At 38.2% G+C, this 24,611-nt stretch overlaps 1 long non-coding RNA gene and 1 pseudogene across 1 annotated transcript; one reads left to right on the plus strand and one right to left on the minus strand.

Annotated features, from left to right (window-relative positions):
- The first annotated feature begins 1,617 nt into the window (after window positions 1-1,617).
- LOC138430763 (ferritin heavy chain pseudogene) lies at window positions 1,618-2,161 on the plus strand (annotated as a pseudogene).
- Window positions 2,162-4,589: 2,428 nt separating this feature from the next.
- On the minus strand, window positions 4,590-24,064 carry LOC138419567 (uncharacterized). Its single transcript, XR_011249008.1, has 3 exons — window positions 23,984-24,064; window positions 23,324-23,351; window positions 4,590-4,664 (listed from the first exon to the last, which is right to left on the minus strand). It is a non-coding gene; the product is annotated as an uncharacterized lncRNA (long non-coding RNA).
- Between the last annotated feature and the right edge of the window lie 547 nt (window positions 24,065-24,611).

The following is a 24,611-nucleotide window of genomic DNA, read 5'->3' on the forward strand; positions in this document are numbered from 1 at the left end:
TTTGTATTCCTAAATTCCTAAATTTCTCAAATACCCCTGTTCCCAATTATATACACTGTAAGCCTTCTAAACCTTGACCCTTAATAACAGACTTTCTACTGATACTTGAATGTAAGCTCCATGAGAAGAGGAATTGTTTTCCTTTGTTCACTGTTCTATATCAAAACCCATACAGGATCTGAAGTATAAAAGGTACTCAATAAGTATTTATGAGATAAATACTGGTCACTGTTTAAATTATGCTTCCAAGATGAAGAAGCCTAATGTTTACTTTGTTCTTATTCAGTAGACTTGTTTCACTCAGTTTCCTGTATTAATTTTTTCTGACAAATATCATGATGTTTATATAGAAAAGTTGTAAAAAGGAATTCCTTGCAAAACTCTAATATTTTACAAAGGATTTACTTTCTGCAGTAGTGATGGATTCAGTTTAGAAGATATGCAAACACAAGACACCCAGGAAAGTACAAGGTGAGGAAAAAGAAAAAGGAAAAAAAAATAAACTAAAGACAAAACAGGATAAATTATTACAAGAGACCTGATAAAGATGAGAAAGAACAAGAGTTGAATGTAGAAACATGGCTGAACTGTTTTTCTTTTCACCTTAAGAAAAACACAAAGATTACATATATATATATCAGTTCAGTTCAGTTCAGTTGCTCAGTCGTGTCCAACTCTTTGCAATCCCATGAATCACAGCACTCCAGGCCTCCCTGTCCATCACTAACTCCCGGAGTTCACTCAAACTCATGTCCATTGAGTGGGTGATGCTATCCAACCATCTCATCCTCTGTCGTCCCCTTCTCCTCCTGCCCCCAATCCCTCCCAGCATCAGAGTCTTTCCTAATGAGTCAACTCTTCACATCAGGTGGCCAAAGTATTGGAGTTTCAGCTTCAGCATCAGTCCTTCCAAAGAACACCCAGGGCCGATCTCCTTCAGAATGGACTGGTTGGATCTCCTTGCAGTCCAAGGGACTCTCAAGAGTCTTCTCCAACACCACACTTCAAAAGCATCAATTCTTCCGCGCTCAGCTTTCTTCACAGTCCAACTCACATCCATACATGACAACTAGAAAAACCATAATAACTTTGACTAGACGGACCTTTTTTAGCAAAGTAATGTCTCTGCTTTTCAATATGCTGTCTAGGTTGGTCATAACTTTCCTTCCAAGGAGTAAGCATCTTTTAATTTCATGGCTGCAATTTATGGACTGCCCTCATGGCTCAGATGGTAAAGCGTCTGCCTACAGTGCGGGAGACCCAGGTCGATCCCTGGGTGGGGAAGATCTCCTGGAGAAGGAAATGGCAACCCACTCCAGTATTTTTGCCTGGAAAATTCCATGGATGGAGGAGCCTGGTAGGCTACAGTCCATGGGGTCGCAAAAAAGTCGGACATGACTGAGCAACTTCAACGTTGCGTCGTGTCATGTCATGTCATACACACACACACACACACACACACACACACACACACACACACACACATATATAATACGAGCCAACTCTCGTCACCACCTGACAGCTCCCTCCGTCCGACTGGCCCAAGGTCCCCACCGCCGCTCCAGCGCTGCGCAGCCGTCGCCACCGCCACCACCGTCCCTTCTCAGCTGCCCACCAATGACGACCGCATCCGCCTCGCAGGTGCTCCAGAACTACCACCAAGACTTGGAGGCCGCCATCAACCGCCAGATCAACCTGGAGCTCTATGCCTCCTGTGTCTACCTGTCCATGTCGTACTATTTTGACTGCGATGATGTGGCTTTGAAGAACTTTGCCAAATACTTTCTTCACCAATCTCATGAGGAGAGGGAACATGCTGAGAAAACAATGCAGCTGCAGAACTGGCGAGGCGGCCGGATCTTCCTTCAGGATGTCAAGAAACCAGACCGTGATGACTGGGAGAATGGGCAGAATACAATGGAATATGCGCTGTGCTTGGAAAGAAGTGTGAATCAATCACTACTGGAGCTGCACAGACTGGCCACTGAAAAAAGTGATCCCCATCTGTGATTTCATTGAGACTTATTACCTGAATGAACAGGTGGAAGCCATCCAAGAATTGGGTGACCACATAACCAACCCGCGCAAGATGGGGGCCCCTGGATCTGGAATGGCAGAGTGCCTCCTTGACAAGCACAGCCTGGGACACAGTGAGAGCTAAGCCTCAGGCTGGCTTCCCACAGCCGCAGGGGTGACTTCCCTGATCACCAAGGCAGTGCATGCCTATTTGGGTTACCTTCATCTTTTCTATAATTTGTAATAAAACATCTACTTAAGTTCTTTCTTTAGTACCATTCCTTCAAATAAAGTAATTTAGTATCCCCCAATATATATGTATATTATAATATACAATATATAATAATATTGATAATAATAATTAATAATAATTATTAATATAAATAATCATGTTTCAGTTTATCCAAATAGCCAATGTATGCTATGTTCCACAGATAGATATTTGAAAACTACCATCTTCAGCTTTAAATAATATATACTGAGTGACAAAAATACCAAGAGGCATAAATAGTTAAAAGGGCAGGCTCATTTTATGCAGAGGTGTAAAGACGCATGAACCACATGTTGCAAAACTGAAATGCTAAATGAAGCGGTGATGTGTGGGAACTGGGCCACAGATGTTAGCATGTTGCTTGTTGAGACTGGGCTCAATAGACTAGACTCAACAAACCATGAATGTTTAAAATGTAGAGGTTCTGATACTATTAAAATATTATGACTTAGAGCTTTAAACTTTAAAATAGTAGCTCCCATTTTGTTCAATTCTAATTTGAGATTATGCTCTGAATATGCTTTTTTTTCTATAATAGTGATGATGTTAGACACAAATTCACACAAATAAAATTGATTATTTAAAATTTTAAAAACTGACTTTCTAAGTTGCTAGAATAAATTGGTTCATTTCCTTCTCCTATCTCAGGCTTCTTAAAGTTAGTCTGTATGTCAGTGTATCACTTTCCTGGTGCCAAAAAAGTGTCTGTATTGCTTAAGTAAACCTTTCTAACCTCTGTGTTAGTAGAATCATACACAGAGACTCTTTCTACTCTCTCCTTCTCCCCATCTCTTTCTTTTTCAAATCTCATATTTTTATGTATCTGGTAGTGTTTATGAAGTTCAAGTTTTGCATAATTTTTTATTGAAAAAATATAGTTGATATACAATATTCTGTCAGTTCAGTTCAATTGCTCAGTCGTGTCCCTGTGACCCCCATGGACTGCAGCACCTCAGGCCTTCCTGTCCATCACCAGCTCCCGGAGTTTACTCAAACTTGTCCATTGAGTCGGTGATGCCTTCTCATCCTCTGTCGTCCCCTTCTCCTCCTGCCTCAATCTTTCCCAGCATCAGGGTCTTTTCCAATGAGTCAGTTCTTCACATCAGGTGGCCGAAGTATTCCATTTCAGGTATATAGCATAGTGATTCAGTATTTTACAGATTATATTCCATTACAGGTTGTTAGAAGACAATGGGTATAATTCTCTCTGCTGACATGTAAATCCTTGTTGCTTATCTATTTAATATATAGCAGTTTGTGTGTTAATCCCATACCCCTAATTTGTCCCTCCCACCTTCCCTCTCCCCTTTGGTAACCACAAGTTTTATTCTCTATGTCTGTGAGCCTGTTTATCTTTGATTAATTTAATACTATTCCAAATAGAAATATTTCCAATGATTTATTTTGCTACTTTGGATAGTTTAACCCATCTATAACCAATTATTACTTAAATCTTTTGTTATAGAATGATTCAAATCAACCTTGATTACATACACACACACACACACACACACGCACACACACACACAAACTAAACAGAGAAATAGTCTAATCATGAACTATTGGGAATCCATATGTTAGCTTATTTCTGCTTCAGTGAAATATGACTTAATAAAATGGAGATGATACCATATACTGCTTCCAGGTCTCAAGTACAAATCAGGCAATGTAAAAGTACAGTATTTAGAATTCTGTGAGAATAAGGCTGCATAATATTTGAGACATCGCTATTGATGATTAAGTTACAAATAAGCTTTAGCCTTTACTGAGCATCAGCTATATTTTCAAGACATACAGTGTGCTAAATACATTACAGTCATTTTTACATTTTATCCTCAGAACTCTGAAATGTAGGCATTATTATTGACCCTGTTTTACTAAAAAATAAATTGAATCTGAGTTTGAAATAAATTGTCTGAAGATATAGCAAGTAAATTTTAGATACAGTAATTGAAAGCTGGTCAACCTAATTTCAAAAGATAATTTATTAATTGTTTCCCAACTTAAGATGCCTAGGTGAATTCAGTTATTTCAGTAGTTATATTATTATCTTAATGTGTATTAGGAAAAAAAGTAGCACATTTAACTCAAGATATCACAGATGTGATTTTTAAGACTGAGATTATCACAGGCATTTAATTTTAAAAGGTGAATTAATTTCAATATAAATATTAGTGATGTTACTCAGTCATGTCCAACTTTTTGCAACCCCATGGGCTGTAGCCTACCAGGCTCCTTCGTCCATGGGATTTTTCAGGTAAGAGTACTTGAGTGGGGTGCCATTTCCTTCTCCAGAGGATCTTCCTGACCCAGGGATCAAACCCAGGTCTCCCGCATTGTAGGAAGACACTTTACCATCTGAGCCACCGGTGAAGTCCTTCAATATAAATATAAATATTAGATAATAGTAAAGATGACACCCAGTTCAGTTCAGTGGCTCAGTCGTGACTCTCTTTGCGACCCCATGAATCGCAGCACGCCAGGCCTCCCTGTCCATCACCGACTCCCAGAGTCTACCCAAACTCATGTCCATTGAGGTGGTGATGCCATCCAACCATCTCATCCTCTGTTGTCCCCTTCTCCTCCTGCCCTCAATCTTTCCCAGCATCAGGGTCTTTTCAAATGAGTCAGCTTTTTGCATCAGGTGGCCAAAGTATTGGAGTTTCAACTTCAAAGATGGCATCCAGATATGGCAAAATTAGGAAAGTGGTATTTGATTGATGGAACTTTAGGAAATTCTAGAATGACCTGTTGTTCACCTCCAGTCCCTAGTGTTACTAAGAGGATTCTATTCAGAACTGGTACTAGGGGAAATTGGTGAGTTTATAGTTAATATGTATTATAATCCAGAAACAGTTTATTAGAGTTGTGTTCTCATGATGCTCTTGGGTTACCATAGAACCATTCTCTATGTATTTGGAATTCATTTCCTCTTTTCAAATATATCTGACTCATGTTCATTATTTAAATGTCATGCTTCCTGGGAAACTATCAAACAAGTTTCTTCTATAAGTTAACTTTTTACTGTAACAGCAGTATTTATTACCAAAACCATAGGAGTGAATAATTGTGGTTATTTCGGGCATTGTGTCACAGCCAGAATGTTATTTATGAGTGGGAAGGCTAGGTCCTTCTGATGCTTCCTAAATCATGCCAAGCAATTGTGATGTCAAACTGGTTATAAACGTGACTCTCCTTTCATTACCAATAGAAATCATATCACTTTGAGGTATATGTTTGTTTTATCTCAGGACAAATAACATTTTTCCTCTTAAATGGGAAGCAAAAGTTTAACAACTTCAAACAATTATTTAATTTTAAGTCATGTCAACTGCTATGAAGACATACTGAGCATCAGTTGTGTACCATCCATTATTTTAGGCACTGAGGATACGAAAGAGTAAGCACAGTCCTTACTCTTGAAGCGAACTGAAAGTAGCTTAGTAATGTCCAACTCTTTGCTACCCCATGGACTATACAGTCCATGGAATTCTCCAGGCCAGAATACTGGAGTGGGTAGCTTTTCCCTTATCCAGGGGATCTTCCCAACCCAGGGATCGAACCCAGGTCTCCCGCATTGCAGGAAGATTCTTTATCAGCTGAGTGACTAGAGAAGCCCAAGAATACTGGAGTGGGTAGCCTATCCCTTCTCCAGTGGGTCTTTCTGACCCAGGAATCAAGCCAGGGTCTCCTACATTGCAGGTGGATTCCTTACCAACTGAGCTATCAGAGTCTCTCTCTATATATATATATAATTGAATGAGTGATGTGTGTGTGTGTGTTCTGAAATGAGATGGAGTAGGAGTATGAGGAGTAATCAGGACTAGAGGAGAAATATATAGATGATTATGTTGTAGGGCTATAAGCCCTATGCTGGCAAGCCTGATGTGTCTCTTAGTACAGAAAAAAGGCATTATCTCATCCAGGCCAGGGATGCTTAGAGAAGGCTTCCAGAAGGAGGCAGGGTTTGAGTTGAATCTTCAAGAAAAAGTAAGAGTTAGCCAAGCAAACAAGGGAAAAGATCATTCAAGGAACAGGGAATAGAATATGCAAGTACATGGAAGACAAAAAGCTGTCACCTTTGGGAAAGAACAAATAGGTTCATGTGGTAAAGGTTATCTTGAGCTGGGATTTAAACCTGCATTCTTTTTTTTTTTTTTTTTACACTGTGTGATGCTATATACTCCTGACAGGCTACAGCCTTGGAGTATGCAATCAACTTAGAAGATGCATGGTGACACGGAGGCTCATGATTATTAGTATAAAACTGATGAAGTCAACTATTGCATTTAACTAACAGCTCACTATTTAGAATCCTGAATCCTTCAGAAGTATGCTAATTTAAAATGCAATGACTTGATGACATAAATCGAAGCAAGATCTTCTAGGACCCACCTCCTAGAGTAATGGAAATAAAAACAAAAATAAACAATTTGGGACCTAACTAAACTTCAAAGCTTTTGCACAGCAAAGGAAACTACAAGCAAGGTGAAAGGAAAACCCTCAGAATGGGAGAAAATAATAGCAAAAGAAATAATGCACAAAGAATTAATTTCCAAAATATTTAACCAGCTCATACAATTCAATATCAGAAAAACAACCCAATCAAAAGGTGGGAAAAAGATCTAAAACAGACATTTCTCCAAAGAACATACAGATGGCTAACAAACACATGAAAAGATGCTCAACACTGCTCATTATTAGAGAATACAATTCAAAACTACAATGAGATAGCACCTCATACCAGTCAGAATGGACATCATCAAAAAGTCTACAAAAAATAAATTCTGGAGAAGGTCTGGAGAAAAGGGAACCCTGTTGCATTCCTGGTGGGAATGTAAATTCATACAGCCACTATGGCAGACAGTATGGAGATTCCTTAAAAAACTAGGAATAAATCACCATATGACCCAGCAGTCCCACTACTGGTCACATACTCTGAGGAAACCAAAACCAGAAAAGACAAAGATACTCCAAAACAAACAAACAAAGATACTCCAATATTCATTGCAGCACTATTTATAATAGCAAGAACATGGAAGCAACTGAGATGTCCATCAACAGATTAATGGATAAAGAAACTGTGGTACATGTACACAATGGAATACTACTCAGCCATAAAAAGGAATGGATTTGAGTCAATTCCAATGAGGTGAACATACCAAAAGCCTATTATACAGAGTGAAGTAAGTCAGACAGAGAAAGATAAATATTGTATAGTGACTCATGTATGTATGGAATCTAGAAAGGTGGTACTGATGAATTTATTTTTAGGGCAGCAGTGGAGAAACAGGCATAGAGAATAGATTTATGGACATGGGGAGAGGGGAGGAGAGGGTAAGGTGCATGGAGAGAGTAACATGGAAACTTACATTACCATATGCAAAATAGATAGTCAATGGGAATTTGCTGTATGTCTCAGGGAACTCAAACAGGGGCTCTGTGACAATCTAGAAGTGTGGGTGGGGAGGGAGATGGAAGGGAGGTTCAGAAAAGAGGGGGCACACATGTTTCTACAGGTGGCTGATTCTTGTTGATGTATAACAGAAAACCACAAAATTCTGTAAAGCAAATATCCTTCAATTAAAAAAAAATAAAGTGGCAAAAAAATAAAATGCAGTGAATGCAATATAAGGTAAAAGCCACATGGAGTTATCTATTTATTTAACCTGCCTCTTGAGAAATCTGTGTGCAGGTCAGGAAGCAAGAGTTAGAACTGGACATGGCACAACAGACTGGTTCCAAACAGGAAAAGGAGCACGTTAAGGCTGTATATTGTCACCCTAGTCATTTAACTTCTATGCAGAATACATAATGAGAAACACTGGGCTGGAAGAAGCACAAGCTGGAATCAAGATTACTGGGAGAAATATCAATAACCTCAGATATGCAGATAACACCACCCTTATGGCAGAAAGTGAAGAGGAATTAAAAAGCCTTTTGATGAAAGTGAAAGAGGAAAGTGAAAAAGTTGGCTGAAAGCTCAACATTCAGAAAACTAAGATCATGGCATCTGGTCCTATCACTTCATGGGAAATAGATGGGGAAACAGTGGAAACAGTGTCAGACTTTATTTTTTTTGGGCTCCAAAATCACTGCAGATGGTGACTGCAGCCGTGAAATTAAAAGACGCTTACTCCTTGAAAGGAAAGTTATGACCAACCTAGATAGTATATTCAAAAGCAGAGACATTGCTTTGCTGACTAAGGTCTGTCTAGTCTAGGCTATGGTTTTTCCTGTGGCCATGTATGGATGTGAAAGTTGGACTGTGAAGAAGGCTGAGCCCCAAAGAATTGATGCTTTTGAACTGTGGTGTTGGAGAAGACTCTTGAGAGTCCCTTGGACTGCAAGGAGATCCAACCAGTCCATTCTGAAAGAGATCAACCCTGGGATTTCTTTGGAAGGAATGATGCTAAAGCTGAAGCTCCAGTACTTTGGCCACCTCATGCGAAGAGTTGACTCATTGGAAAAGATTCTGATGCTGGGAGGGATTGGGGGCAGGAGGAGAAGGGGACGACCGAGGATGAGATGGCTGGATGGCATCACGGACTCGATGGACGTGAGTCTGAGTGAACTCCGGGAGATGGTGATGGACAGGGAGGCCTGGCGTGCTGCGATTCATGGGATTGCAAAGAGTCGGACATGACTGAGCGACTGAACCGAACTGATGTTTATTAAATACCAATTATATGTTACAAAATTGTGCTGGTGGAGAGATGCAATGATAAACAAGCTATGCCCTGTGCACCTAAACACATGAAAATAAAATAACAGAAATAGTCTTCCTTGAGTCTGGAATGTGAGACAACCAAAAAATTTTACTCAATATAATCCTGGCCTTATTTAATAGAAATGGGCTGTTTTGGCTATTATCACAGATATTCTGGTCTGTTTAGCAGTTTTATCTCTATGGTAAAGTGGACATATATAAGTCTTGATAATACTATTTCCTAAAATCATTTAGAATCTTCATCTTGAATTTTTGCTCATTACAAAAACTTTCTGACAGTAATTTCACTATTCCATCTAGGAATAAGACATTTTGACAAAATCCAGGTAAGATTCTGAATCTCTTGGCTGTTCTAATCCCTCTTTTCACTTAATACTACCATAGTATGTCTAATCAAGCAGGAGCTTGTGATTTAGTGCTTATGACTATTTTCTGAGGCCTCATTACTGTGGTAGGAACTAACACAGACCGATCTGTATTACAGACTAATACAAAGAAGCAGAAATGGACTGTGAGAGAATCAGCAGAAAGGGTAGTAAGCCTTTGTTGCTTCTCCAATAAGACACTATCTTTATCTTATTAATTGTTCTAGGCTGTTTATTACATTCAAACATAGAAAACAGAATGGCACAATGAGGCACCGTGTATCCATAGCCCATTGACAATAAACATATTAATATATATCTCTAAAGAATATCTCTTAAAAAATAAAAACATAAACCAGTTATTACTTAAACATGTATAGAAGCTCCTTCACATCACTGAAAATATGCCTAAATGTTCAAAGTTCCAACTGTCTCATATATGTTATTTTTATTAACAATTGTTAGAATCAGCATCTAAATAAAGACCACACATTGCAATTGGTCGATATGTTTTTTAAATCTTCTTTAATCTCTAAGGATCACCTTCAATTTTATTTTTCTCACTTGCAATTTAAATGTGGCAAAAAAGAACCTAGGTGCTGATTGCATTCCCGTAGTGTCAGTTGACGTGTTCATTAGTTATATCATTAAATTAGTATTTGGATCTAAAGATGTCTTCTAAATTGGATTTCGCCTACATTTTATTTTTTGACAACATTATTCCATAGCTGTACATTCTATCAAGAGATACAGCATCTAGTCATCTTTCTTTTTGTGATATTAGTAACTATAAATACTTAATACCTAGATCTAAATTACTTTCAGAAAAATCAATTTATCCTTGTAACTATGTTTGAAGGAAATATTGTGTTCTTCTATTCCCATCAATTGAATGTAGAAAAAGAAAAATGGATGCATATGGTATTTCTTCTCCCAGAAAGAGAGAGAGAGAGAGTGCGGGGAAGGTGGGGGAGAAAGAGAAAAAAATGTATCAATGCTAAAAATCACTACACTTAGGAATCTAATAGCTGATAATATCACACAAACATCAGACATATTATTTCATTAATGCTATAGAAATCCTAATGAATAAAAGCCATTATTTTAAAACAATGCTGTAACTGATATTTTCAAGTCTCATGAGATCTCAGCACTATGAAGATTACTTTTGTAGCTGAGAAATTGTTTCTATTTATATCTGCTTACTGTCAGATTGAATAAAGTGAAGCACAGAAGGCACCATGTCACATGGACTCATTAATAAAATCACATAGAAAATCAATTGTAGAAATGAGAATGTACCCAACACATAGTTTGGCACTATCTTACACGAAATGTTAAAATCCCCAAACTAATAAAAGAAGCACAGGTAGAGATGCAATGAAGAGAGAATTCAAACTAGGGCCAATGATTACTTTTAAAAAGCTTCAAAGGATAGGCAGTATTTGAAATAGATCTTGAAAGGTAACGTATGTTGAAAGGGAGAGTGGAAGGCATTCAAAATGGAAGACAATGAAATGGAAATGGATACTAGCCTGGTTTGGATAGAGAGTGGTGGATTGAAGATGAATAGAAATATAGTCACTATACTGACTATGGAACTAGATATTCTAGAGTACAGTTTTAACGCAGCTTCCAAATAGTGGTGTGTGCCGGGAGCCAGTGTGAGGAATCCCACCTGTGACAAGGTCATGAGGAAGGAAGCTGACATACACAAGGCGTGCTCAGACTTCAGGGGCCCCTCTGGAAATTCCTAAGCATGTACCCCAACAAAAATCTGCCGGTTTTTGTGCTCTGCTTTTCCACTCTTCTGACATTTTCTGGAAAAAGTCAATTCAGGGCTTTAGTCTTCTGCATTTGAAAGAGTGTTTCAATCCAAATACTCCTCTGATGGCTTTCTAGCCTGCCTGCAGCACTCGTACAGCTGCGCTGTGTGATTGTTTGAGGCCTCCTGACCGCAGGAGGCACAGGAAGCTTAAAACATCCTAGGAATGTAGGGGCTTCCGAAGAGTCAAAATCTTTAGAATAGGACTGATTAAAAGTTTCATTTGTTGAGTCAATGCTTGCTGCCAAATTTTCATATCCTTTATTTTTAGATATAGTTGGTATATAGAAATGCAAGTAGTAGACCTGGTATTAGCAACATTAGATCTTTGAGTTAAGTACCTTCTTTGTTATATCCCACTGCACCTTTGTTCTATAGAGATGTAACTTTAATGCTTTAAGGAGATGCAGATTAAAGAAAAACACTTCAGGGGAAACAAAATTAACAAGGAAGAGAGCCAAAAAGTGTTAGCAAGCCTCTTGGCCAGAAGATAATGTAAATCACCTGAGACCTTTTGTATACAAAATGATGTATAGAAAGAGTCTGGGCTGCGAACGCTACATAATTTTGTGTTACCCATAGAGCTCCATGTTTTATCAAAAGTATAAAAGGCCTTCTGAACAATAAAGGATGGGACCAGCTTCTCGGACCAGTTTCTCGAACTAGTCTCGGCCTGGTTTCTTGGGACTCTGGCTCCCCCCATGTCTTTCTCTCTCTTTGTTCTTCTCTCCCTTTCCCTCTCTCTGCTCTTTAACTTCAGGCTGAATCTCCACCTGGGGCACGGAGGCTCGCCAGGTCTACTTACTTGCCCTGGCTGTTAAGACCCGCACGAAAGGGAGCTTAAGGCGAGGCACCCTTAGATATTCGAGCAGGCGCCGGTGGCCCAACGTAGATGGTGCAAATTCCTTGTCTGGAATTTTATTGGTCTTCCGCGTAAACCAAGCTATTCAGCCCTCTTCCTCCACTTAATCTTCTTACTACACTATAGTTTCTTAATCTAATCTTATATCAATAAATAAACAAGTCTTTCCACGCCAACGCCGTCCACCCTTCGAATTCCCTGGATCCACCGGGGCTGGACCCCGGCAGGTGTGGCTGAGTTAGTCTTTCTGAAGTTATTTCTCCACTGATCTACATATCATATTGGGCACCTACCGATCTGGGGAGTTCATCCAATATGATACTGGAGATCAGTGCAGATATAAGTTCAGAAAGATGAAGGGATGGTGCCAAAGCAAAAATAACACTTGGTTGTGGATGTGACTGGTGATAGAAGCAAGGTCTGATGCTGTAAAGAGCAATATTGCATAGGAACCTGGAATGTTAGGTTCATGAATCAAGGCAAACAGGAAGTGGTAAAACAGGAAATGGCAAGAGTGAACGTTGACATTCTAGCAATCAGTGAACTAAAATGGACTGGAATAGGTGAATTTAACTCAGATGACCATTGTATCTACTACTGTGGACAGGAATGCCTTAGAAGAAATGGAGTAGCCATCATGGTCAACAAAAGAGTCCAAAATGCAGTCCTTGGATGCAATCTCAGAAAAGACAGAATGATCTCTATTCATTTCCAAGGCAAACCATTCAATATTACGGTAATCCAAGTGTATGCCCTGACCAGTAACACTGAAGAAGCTCCCAAGACCTTTTAGAACTAACATCCCAGAAAAGATGTCCTTTTCATTATAAGGTACTGGGATGCAAAAGTAGGAAGTCAAGAAACACCTGGAGTAACAGGCAATTTTCATTCCAATCCCAAAGAAAGGCAATGCCAAAGAGTGCTCAAGCTACCGCACAATTGACTCATCTCACACGCTAGTAAAGTAATGCTCAAAATTCTCCAAGCCAGGCTTCAGCAATACATGAAACGTGAACTTCCAGATGTTGAGGCTGGTTTTAGAAAAGGCAGAGAACCAGAAATCAAATTGCCAACATTCGCTGGGTCATCAATTAAGCAAGAGAGTTCCAGAAAAACATCTATGTCTGCTTTATTGACTATGCCAAAGCCTTTGACTGTATGGATCACAATCAACTGTGGAAAATTCTGAAAGAGATGGGAATACCAGACCACCTGACCTGCTGCTTGAGAAACCTGCAAGAAGCAACAGTTGGAACTGGACATGGAACAACAGACTGGTTCCAAATAGGAAAAGGAGTACATCAAAGCTGTATATTGTCACCCTGCTTATTCAACTTATATACAAAGTACATCATGAGAAACGCTGGGCTAGATGAAGCACAAGCTGGAACCAAAATTGCCAAGAGTAATATCAATAACCTCAGATATGCAAACGACACCACCACAACAGACTGGTTCCAGATAGGAAAAGGAGTACATCAAAGCTGTATATTGTCACCCTGCTTATTCAATTTATATACAGAGTACATCATGAGAAACCCTGGGCTAGATGAAGCACAAGCTGGAACCAAGACTGCCGGGAGAAATATCAATAACCTCAGATATGCAAATGACACCACCTGTATGGCAGAAAGTGAAGAGGAACTAAAAAGCCTTTTGATGAAAGTGAAACAGGAGAGTGAAAAATTGGCTTAAAGCTCAACGTTCAGAAAACGAAGATCATGGCATCTGATCTCATCACTTCATGGCAAATAGATGGGGAAACAGTGGAAACAATGTCAGACTTTATGTTTTGGGACTCCAAAATCACTGCAGATGGTCACTGCAGCCATGAAATTAAAAGATGCTTACTCCTTGGAAGGAAAGTTATGACCAACCTAGACAGCATATTAAAAAGCATAGACTTTTTTTTTGCCAACAATGTTCTGTCTAGTTAAGGCTATGGTTTTTCCAGTAGTCATGTATGGATGTGAGAGTCGGAGTATAAAGAAAGCTGAGCGCCGAACAATTGATGTTTTTGAACTGTTGTGCTGGAGAAGACTCTTGTGAGTCCCTTGGTCTTGCAAGGAGATCCAACCAGTTCGTTCTAAAGGAAATCAGTCCTGAATATTCATTGCAAGGACTGATGTTGGAGCTGAAACTCCAATATTTTGGCCACCTGATGCGAAGAGCTGATTCATTTGAAAAGACTTCGATGCTGGGAAAGATTGAGGGCAGGAGGAGAAGGGGACGAGAGAAGATGAGATGGTTTGAATGTATCACTGACTGAATGGACATGACTTTGGGAGGGCTGCAGGAGTTGGTGTTGGACAGGTAGGCCTGGCATGATGCAGCTCATGGAGTTGCAAAGAGTTGGACATGACTGAGCGACTGAAGTGAACTGAACTGTTAGTCTGGGTCTTCAGAGAAGCACATACCAAGAGAGATTTAGCCCTGCTAGAGCTTACAGAAGTAAATGCCTATTAGAGAAAATAGAGAGCCAGAGAAGGTCAAGAAGGTTGTCAGACCATGATTTAGGTCTGCCACCTGTGAAAGAGAAAAAGAAGAAAGGAAGGAAGGTTTTAGATTGCAGTGTAGCTCTGAAAATTTCTACAAAATTGGGAGTTTTTGAGCAAAGTTGTTTGTCAGAGGAGTTCTGTATCTCCCAGTCATTGACAAGGAACAGCCCTTAGAAACTCTGACTTTGGTGCACAGTGGAAATGGATTTCAGAGCCCAACAGCTGGAACCATGATCAGTTACACTCCCTATCCTGAAGGATAATTTTTTGTGGCTTGAGTAGCTAACATTTTGAGTTACAGCTCTACCATTTAACAAGGGGAATATACTGATTTCATAGATTTGTTGACAATTTAATGAGAATGTATCTATAAAATGGAAAAAATACAGTTTAGAAGTTGTTTTGTTTTCAGATATGATGGTAGCTTTGATGATCATGGCAAATAAATGTAGGGGTAAGAATTTTTCTTTAATTGGCTTCCAAATAAAAAAATGTATAGTCTTCTTGGCAAAAGTGTGATATTATCAAACTGTAGAATAGGAATGAAAAGGTACTTATTGAGAGAGAAGTATGAAGAGAACAACAGGGATAGGCACCATCATCTCATGGGATTTGCAGATAAAGCAATGGGAAGGACACATTGTTAGTAAGAGGGAACCCTATTGGAATATATTAGGAGGAAACAAAATCTTGAACTCAAATGTTGGCTGTAATAATGAAAAGAAAAAACTATAAATGAAACACAGGAAAATTGATCTATAGACAGGATATCTAAGCAGATATGTCAGGTTAGATGAAAGAAGATACAAACTTTATCACTGTGATTTCAAGTTAGTGTCTTGGGAATGTGGAGGGGTTAAAAATTTTTTAAAAATTAAAAAGTGTAAGTATAGATATTGTGAATCCATTTAAATGTTAGATTTCTGAAATTGTGGTATAAGCAAGTTATTCCTATCTAAAAATGAAGGTTAGAATCCTAGGAATAAGTTAGATCACTAGTAAACAAACCTGGGACTCAATAGAATAAAAATGACTGTGACTAAGAGAATTCATATGGTCACCAAGAAAACAAATGCAAAGCGTAGTGAAGTGAAACCAAAGACTTTCATTTAATTCCTATCTGGCACATAGGCAGAGCTAGGGCTTTGAAAGCTAGGAAGGTAAGAGGGAAGAAATAGTGAATTCAGAAATTTAGGAGGCAGTCCAGTGCCAGGCCTGGGACTGGGGTGGAGATGGAGAGGGATGAGGGGAAGTTATGGAAGAAGCAGGCTCTGTAGGGAAGTGCTCAGAGGAGGTGCAGGGAGAGTAGGGTGCTGTGGTTTGAGCCTGAGGGTGAAGCTGCCAGAGAAGGAGGATGGGCTAGCATTCTGAATGCCAGATGAATAACCATTGTGCTACACCATTTGTAATTATCCACGGGCTTAGCCTCATTTCTACCATCTACATGGCAGTCTGAATTGGCACAGATTTCTGGTATAAGTATCCATGTCCAGTTCAAGAACATTCTAGAAATTTGAACAAAAGCATCTGGAATGATTGCTAGTGAGGATGCAGATGAAAAGACTTGCAAAGATGCACTTTTCTGATATAATGGGAATACATATATATATATTTGGGATTGTAGAGACAGTGTCATACTCTACCCAACACATACTGGTATAGCCCACTAGATCTTGAGCAAACTCTGGGAGATAGTGGAGGACAGGGGAGCCTGGCATGCTTCAGTCATGAGGTTGCAGAGCTGGACGTGACTTAGCGACTGAACAACATAGCCCACCAGAAAGGGCAGAGTTATAGGCTACGTGACACTGAGCTCCGTGGGTTGTCCTACTCCACCAGAAACAACTGAGAATATGCCTGGAGAATTCGGATGGGCCTTCTGCCTGGCTTGCGTCTGCTCCCTTAGAGTTCATGGTTTCTCCTTTCTCTAGCTGGGCTGCTCATACCAACCAGGAAGAGTACACTTTAATGAAGGCATATCCTGTGGCATGAGTAGGAAGCTGCCTGCTTTATATCTGTATTGTTTTTTGATGTTATATTGTCTCTTATTTTCTCCATTGTTTTTAATTTAACCTCTTTTGTGGATATTTCATTTTATCTTGAAAATTCATTTCATTTATGCATATAGATTGTTGTTTCTTAATACACTAAAATTTACATGGCGGCTGAGTGATTCCATATTTCGGACAAAGTAATCTAGGTTCTGAGATCATACAGAAGAAAATGGGTAGACACTTGGTACAAATTTGTGAAAGAAAATTGGTAGCTGGAGGCTGACCCAAAGCAAGTTCTGCCAGTGACTGTTAGACTTTTCAGTAAAGTAACTGTATCTGTTTAACTGGAAACACTAGTTTCTTTGAGAAACCTCTTATCATTGTTAAACCTTGTATTCACTTTGCTGTTGTGGATACCCAGTCAGTCAGAGATATTAGCACTATTTTCAAGGACTTAGGTTATCTAAAAATGAAATTATCTAAGATCTTTTCCCCTAAATATTGGCATATAGCTGTATCTGAGGTGAAATATCACAATTGTTTATCTATACTTTGTTTGTTTACAAGGAAGGAAGTTTTTACATGGAATTTTGACTTTGTAAATGAAAGAATTCTAGTTCAGCCAGGCAAGAATCTTATTTTATTTAAAAAAAAAAAAAAAGCTATCCTTAATAGGTCAATAGAATTTTCACTGTCACCAAATTATTAGGGACTTTTGTTCTTTCCCATCTCTGCTTCATGTTATATGGCAGCTTAGATGGGAGGGGAGTTTGGGAAGAATGGATACAGGTACATTACTTTGCCAACAAAGGTCCATCTAGTCAAGGCTGTGGTTTTCTCGGTGGTCATGTATGGATGTGAGAGTTGGACTGTGAAGAAAGCTGAGCACTGACGAATTGATGCTTTTGAACTGTGGTGTTGGAGAAGACTCTTGAGAGTCCCTTGGACTGCAAGGAGATCCAACCAGTCCATCCTAAAGGAGATCAGTCCTGGGTGTTTTTTGAAAGGAATGATGCTAAAGCTGAAACTCCAGTACTTTGGCCACCTCATGCGAAGAGTTGACTCATTGGAAAAGTCTCTGATGCTGGGAGGGATTGGGGGGCAGGAGGAAAAGGGGACGACAGAAGATGAGATGGCTGGATGGCGTTACTGACTCGATGGACGTGAATCTGAGTGAACTCTGGGAGTTGGTGCTGGACACGGAGACCTGGCGTGCTGCAATTCATGGGGTCGCAAAGAGTCAGACATGCCTGAGCAACTGAATTGAACTGAACTAATATCTATGGCTGATTCCCTTTGCTGTCCACCTGAGATTATCACAAAATTGTTGATCAGCTATACTCCAGTGTCAAACAAAAAGCTTTTTTTTTTTTTTTTAAAGAGTGCTTTCTTTTTAACACGACACTGGGGTCACAGACTAAAATTCTCCAACTGCCATATGTTTATTTCAGCTAAGTACCATAAAGAAGGTTCCCCCATATTGACCCTTTGGAGCTAGGAAAATTTTCACAAGAACTAAGGCTTTCGCTGGTCATTAACTTCAAACTATGGTCTTTATTTCTTATGGTGAAATGATGTGCCTTTCATTACCTAAACCCTTCCTGGTGCATATCCACATTATTTAATGTCTTCTAACTCAGTCATTTTCAATATAAATATGTTTTAAATGTTGAACTTTAAAAATATTATTTATTCCATTACTTCAGTACTTGACAGAGTTTTTAAATTTAACTTAGTAATTTCTTACAAAATCCTAAATCTGTCTTTAAAAAAAATTAAAAATGAGAAGGAAAAAATTATGAGACAAATAATGAACATTGGCCAATAAAATGTTTCAAGAAAAACTGTCAACACTGGAAATCAGAATAGAAGAGGAATGAAATAAAATTTTTAGTTAAAATTGTTTGGTGATCTTTGAAGTGACAGCTTCATTAGGTACAGAATTCTAAATATGCAAAATAAGTCAACTATGTGGAACACAAGGCACCAAGGGTATATGCACTTTCTAAGATTGCTAAAAGAAAATGGAAAGAAAGTGATAAAAATATAAGTGATTTGTGGGCAATAGAATTCAGGGAAATGTATATTTTTGTTTATTTTTATCAGGGGGTTTGGTTGCTTGTTGCTCATTGGAAACATATTTTCAGGCAGAGGAAAAGAAAATAGTTGGAAATGAAAAATTAAAGAAATATATATAGAGAGACAAATAATTGTAAAGGCCATGTTTGATAAATCAAAGCTCCAGAGAAGATCAAACAACGAGTACGATTACAGCACAAACAGAAGGATCAGCCTTGGTTAAAAAATATTATTTCTTTCTCACAGGTTGAAAAATGGAAAATAGAAATTATAGAGTGCTTTTAGAAATATAAAAGATGGAAAATGAGTACCTGCTTATGGGGACCCTTAAAATTCTCAGTAAAATAGGGAGTGTTATTATCACTCCTTTTCTAATCGGCCTCATAGCTTCCTTAACTTGGTAAATGCCACTACCAGCCACAATGCACTGGCTCCATTTACCTCTTTAAAAAGTCTTGAAACTTTTCTCCTTGTTCCTGACAGTATTAATGAAATGCTTCCATTAAGCCACAAATTAGGCTAGTATTTTATTGAATTAATTTATTTAGATTGAATCTGATTACTTAGGTATTATGATAATCACTCTGGAAACATTTGAATAAAATAACCCATTTAATTTAATAAATTCTTAATTTACTCTTGCATTCCAGATGTAATTAAAAAATCATTTTTAACCTATTAATATGGGCTTAGCAACTTGGTTTGTCAAATGAAGATATACAATATCAACAAACAAAACTGTCACTCTTAAGAACTTTCTCTGAAAACATAATAAAGTCACGTATTTACAGTCACAAATTTCAGGAAAAAGAAATGAATGATGATAGCATTATTATTATTTTATATTTGAAGTAAGTTTCACTCTCAAGTGAAATTCTGATTTCTTAACAAGGTACAAGTAGTTGATTTTGATCCTGCTTATGCATTAGGGAATCCTATTATGCATTAAACCACTTTCTTTCCTCAAGAACTATAAATATTAAGATTTTAAGAACTGCTATCAATAAACTGGTACATTGATCTTAGCCCTTCTAGTATATTCTCCCAGGAAAATTCAGTAGCAGCTGTGTGTAGAGACATAACAAAATGTAAATATATACATAGGCCTTGTTATAACTGTGATATTTTCAAACTAGAATCATCCATGCTAGTCTTAGTTAGAGTTGAGACCCACCAAGATGAGGGTCAAGTAACAGAAAAAACTACATCCCCTTGACAAGGTTGCCTTCAGTATTTTTAAGTCATAATTTGCAATGAGGTGGCAAGTTTTCCTGAACCAAAGAATCACAGGACTACTGATCCCTTGTGATGAAAAATATCACCACTTCAGAAACTGGAAGCTTTCACGAACTGCATTTTGAAAAGCCACACATACTCGAAAAACGGCAAAGTGTCCCTGCATTCTGGTGTTCTAGTAACAAACACTTCGACCTGAAAACCATGGGGAATGGAACACAGGCGATTCTTTTATCTGAGGACTTGAGAGAAATGATGCCTGGTAATCCCTGAATGGCAACACATACCACAAGGAGTCAGATCTAGAAGCCAGGGTGAAAAGTAGGTGCACAGACCTGAGATCAATGTTGGTGACTTAGTTAATAAATTAATTCAAAAATTAAGATTTTTTTTGATACTGCTTGTACCAGCCAGGGAAATGCTCCAAAACACTATTCAGATCTTGCACTGAGGAACTTCTATTTCTCCGCCCCTTACTGACTCCTGGCTTCTATCAGCCAAGCTTACCTTGGTACGGTTTGGATTTGATAGCTAATTAGTTCTGTGCTAGATGCAAAGAGTGCATATGGAGAAGATTTTTAATCCTCAACAGATTGTCTTCCTTTATATTGTATCTTTTTTATGTTGCATGTTGCTTTTGGTATCAGCCTGACTCTTTGCCCAGTATATGATAGTTCTGCTGTTTTACTGTTTATTGGTGAACATATCTTCATTAAGAGTTTTTGGAAAACTCATCAAACTCAATAAGTTTTCTTCATAGCCCATTTGGAATTATTCTTAATAAAATGATAAAATATGTAAAACTAAGTAGCCTAAATTTTGTCTTCCTTTTAGGTTAATAATCTTGCAATCACTGCTGTCTTTGGCAGCTGTTATCAACAATTCTACAAATATATCTCTGCCTCTATTCTCAGAAAAACAGTTCATTCTTGGGGAAGATGTTTACAAAGTCCAAACAAGTAGTCATCTAACTAGAATGAGCATCAGAGTCACAAGAAGGCTGGTTTCTGAATCATCCCTCTGCTATTCTCTAAAGCTTCTTGGCAGAGAGGGAAAGAGAGCTGTTTCTTCCACTTCATCTCCCTTCTTTGTAGCCCTCTCATAATTCCCCGAAGAAAATGAAAATCAGTTGCAGCATAACCTCACAGCAACAGTGTACAATCAAAGAGAAAAGTGAACCTTCATAGAGGACATTAGGAGCAGCCTGGCATACTTGCTCATCTTGTTTGCTACTGACTGATGGTGTCATAGGAACTCTCAACCTCTGCCAAGGCCCTTCTATTATGGAGTTAAAAACCTAAAGGTTCAGGAGCAGCAGAAAATCGGGAGCCAAACCAAAGTCTCTTTCATTTGTAATATATACTCCTTCTTCTTAAAATTTAAAAAAAAAAAAGTTCACAATAGTTCTGCAATAGTTCACAATTAATTTTAAAAGAGATGTGTATGGCCTGCTTAAAGGACAGATATTTAGAATACATCTGTCCTAGATTTCGCATGCACACACACACACACACACACACACACAAACGTGCTACTGAAAGTCAGCTTAGCCAACCCTCTGTCATTAAATTTATTTGATCAGCTCTGATTTGTAACTAAGAACAGTTGGTATCCATATGGAATATTTCTTTACTCCATGGTGCTCTGAAGGGAATGGATTTACAAAGTTGCTTTCAAATTATATTCATCCTTGTTAGTATATTTAAAAAGAAAAAGAAGCAAAAACACACTGAGTTTTATACATTCTCATTTTCTTGTCCAAACAGTTTGTAAGGAGACTACACGACTACCTTGGGTTATTTTAAATTTCTTTTGTCTGTAGCTATATTTCTGGCCTTCATATGTGTTTATTAAGTGTAATATCATCTGCTTTGTCTGGCTCCTCAAAGCAGCAGCCAGATCATAACAAAGGGAGTGTTGAGAAATACTGTTAACAAGATCAAGATATATACACAAATATGTGCGGCCATCAGCCTTCCTTCACCACAGGAAACTATTTAGGACAAAGATGCAGAGTGCCTTGTTCAGAGCAAATCCCTGGCATGAGTGCCATTCTTATTATCACTTTCAACTCTGATCTCCCAACCTTGCTTTTCCATCTTTTCATTCTCCTATAAAGCTTTTTTTTGTTCAAATTTTATCTCAAACCCATAAACCCTTGACACCAACTCTCTTCTCTCTCATGGATGCTTGTTTTTTTGATTGTTATTTGTTTCTTCTCACAACTTCTCAAATACATTTTTCCTCATTTTCTTCAGACATAATGTTACTTTTTTTCATTACTTTCCTCTTCCTTCTCACCCTGTCCTTCCAACCTATGGAGATAATTCTTTATATATATTTTTTCTGAAGGGAGAATTCAACCTATTTGTGTCTAGCTAGAGGGAAAGGAGAGGAGAGAGGTATAGTTGTTTTGAAGCATTTAGTGTCCAACACATAAGACCCAAGCAAAAAAAATATTTGAGTCTTTCATTGAGAGATGGTAGCACAGCCTTTAGGTGTGGAAGCTCCCTAGTGTACATAAACTTTCTCCCAGGTCTTCATTTCTAGGTACTACTGAAAAGGGATTTTGCAAGTCAAATTAAAACCCCGGCATCTGACATTAGGATAGATTATCAAGTGGGCCTGACTTAATCACATGCATCCTTAGATTTGTGTCTAGAAACATAGGAAGTCAGAGACATGCTCCTGTTGTTCTGGGGAAAAGGAGATACTAGTAAGGAACAGTGAACAGACTCTAGGAGCCAAGAGGGACCCTTGGCAACATTATTTAAAAATGGGGACATTCCTACAGCTACAAGGAACTGAATTCTGCCAACAAGCTTAGTGAGCTTGAAAGAGGATGTGGAGCCTCAGACAAGAATGACAGTGTGATCAACACTTGGTTGCAGCCTTGATTCTAACCATGTGAAACACTGAGCAGAGAACCTCAGCTATGATGTATGTAGACTTCCGACTTACAGGAACTGTAAGGTAATAAATTTGTATTTCTTTAAGCCTCTAAGTTTGAGCAATTTTATACAGCAATAGAAAATTAATAAAATCTTCATAAAGAAATTGCAAACAGCAAAGTTTGTCATATACCTGCTATTGCATGGTTAGGTTCTAATATGCTAAAATTACTTTTAACAAAGAAAACGTCAAAGAAAAAGAAAGAGAAAATGTCTCAAAAGATCCGTTTGTTTAGTAAAATTTATATCTATAGATATAGCTAATATAGATGCTGAAATAAGTTATTATCAGTATCAGTATTCTTTCTACATTAAGAATTCAGAGTATAGGAAATTATAAGCAACAAACTACTATTATAACATTACAAGTATTCATTGATTTTAACTTTTGGATATTGAACAATGGCCTTAGAATCATTTATACTTTAAAATTACTACTTCTAAGCTCTTTAACAAAGTGCTTCAAAATACTCTATAAAAAAGAAACTGGACTCACCAGAATTCCCTCCACTTCTGTTTTCATCCTTAGGGACAAACATGTCCACAATGTTGATGACAAGGGACAAAAAATAACAAAACGGGGCAGATTACATCCTTTGAAAGTTTTTTCCAGTGTAGAATCTGTTGTTAACTCTTGTCTCCCCATTGTATGATATATATGACACCTATTTCCCAATCCCCTCTCCCCTTTTTCTTCCTAGTAAAAGCCCTTTTAGATTCTAGAAAGTGACAATGTATCTAGTCCCCAAGGAGGATTTTTATTTATGCCAGTTAGATCATGGCATTCCTTATTCTAGAGGCAGAATTGTGAATTAAGTTTTTCCAATCAGATGAAAGAGAAGGAATATTTTCTAGGTTTAAAGGAGAAATCTTCCTTTTCCTCTCCTGCCAGCAGTTAATAAGAATTAATATTGTACAAGATGTCACTGGCAGCCATTTTGAAACCATAAGGACAATCAGCCCTAGGAGGTAGCTGAGTACAAAAGAGGAGAAAGAAGAAAAGGACATGGTCCTTGATTATATTAGGCTTCTCATTACAACACACTTGGAGCACATTCTCGCTCTACACTTCTTTGTTGGTTAAACCACTTGGAGTTGGGGGTTTTCTGTTATCTGCAGCTCAAATGTCCTAAGAGATAATGGGAAAGATCAATACCCTCTGTCAGTATGCTGTTTAAACTTCAGCTGAGCTTTATTCTCAAATATAAAGCATTTCAAAGGCCTGTAGAATTTCACCTCCAGTTTCCCAGGCAACTATCACATGTCACTCATGGATGTTCCGAAGCTCACAGGTAATATTCCATCTCATCCCCTCAATTTTAAACCTGGAGAAAGACAAATGAAATGGGTGCCAATAAAACCTCAAGGCTTCAGAGATAAAAGAAAATAAAAATCCAAGAGGCAAAGGAAAGTAAACAATCTACTCTGCTATCTAATCTCCAACTTTCCACTCTTTGTTTTCTTTTCTCTTTTATAATGCTGCATGAGAGATTCAAAATTAGACACAAATTTTCTTGGAAGTCCTTCTTTCTGCATTAGTTTTCTGGACTCACTTGACCCTTGCATACAAGTAACACCACCTCCTGCAGAGAAAAGATTCAACAATTCCAAATTCATAATCTAAAATCTTTTGTTCTTTTCTCTGCCACATCATAAGAATAAAAATCAGTCTTAGAACCAAATAGGTATAACAGGCTTTAATGTAAATCATATGAATGCTAATATTCTTTCTCTCTAAATGTCTCTTCAGTAAGGCTGAATGATATGCAAAATGATGGCAATAA

This window comes from Ovis canadensis, chromosome 1, assembly GCF_042477335.2.
Source record: "Ovis canadensis isolate MfBH-ARS-UI-01 breed Bighorn chromosome 1, ARS-UI_OviCan_v2, whole genome shotgun sequence".
Taxonomy (NCBI): Eukaryota; Metazoa; Chordata; class Mammalia; order Artiodactyla; family Bovidae; genus Ovis; species Ovis canadensis.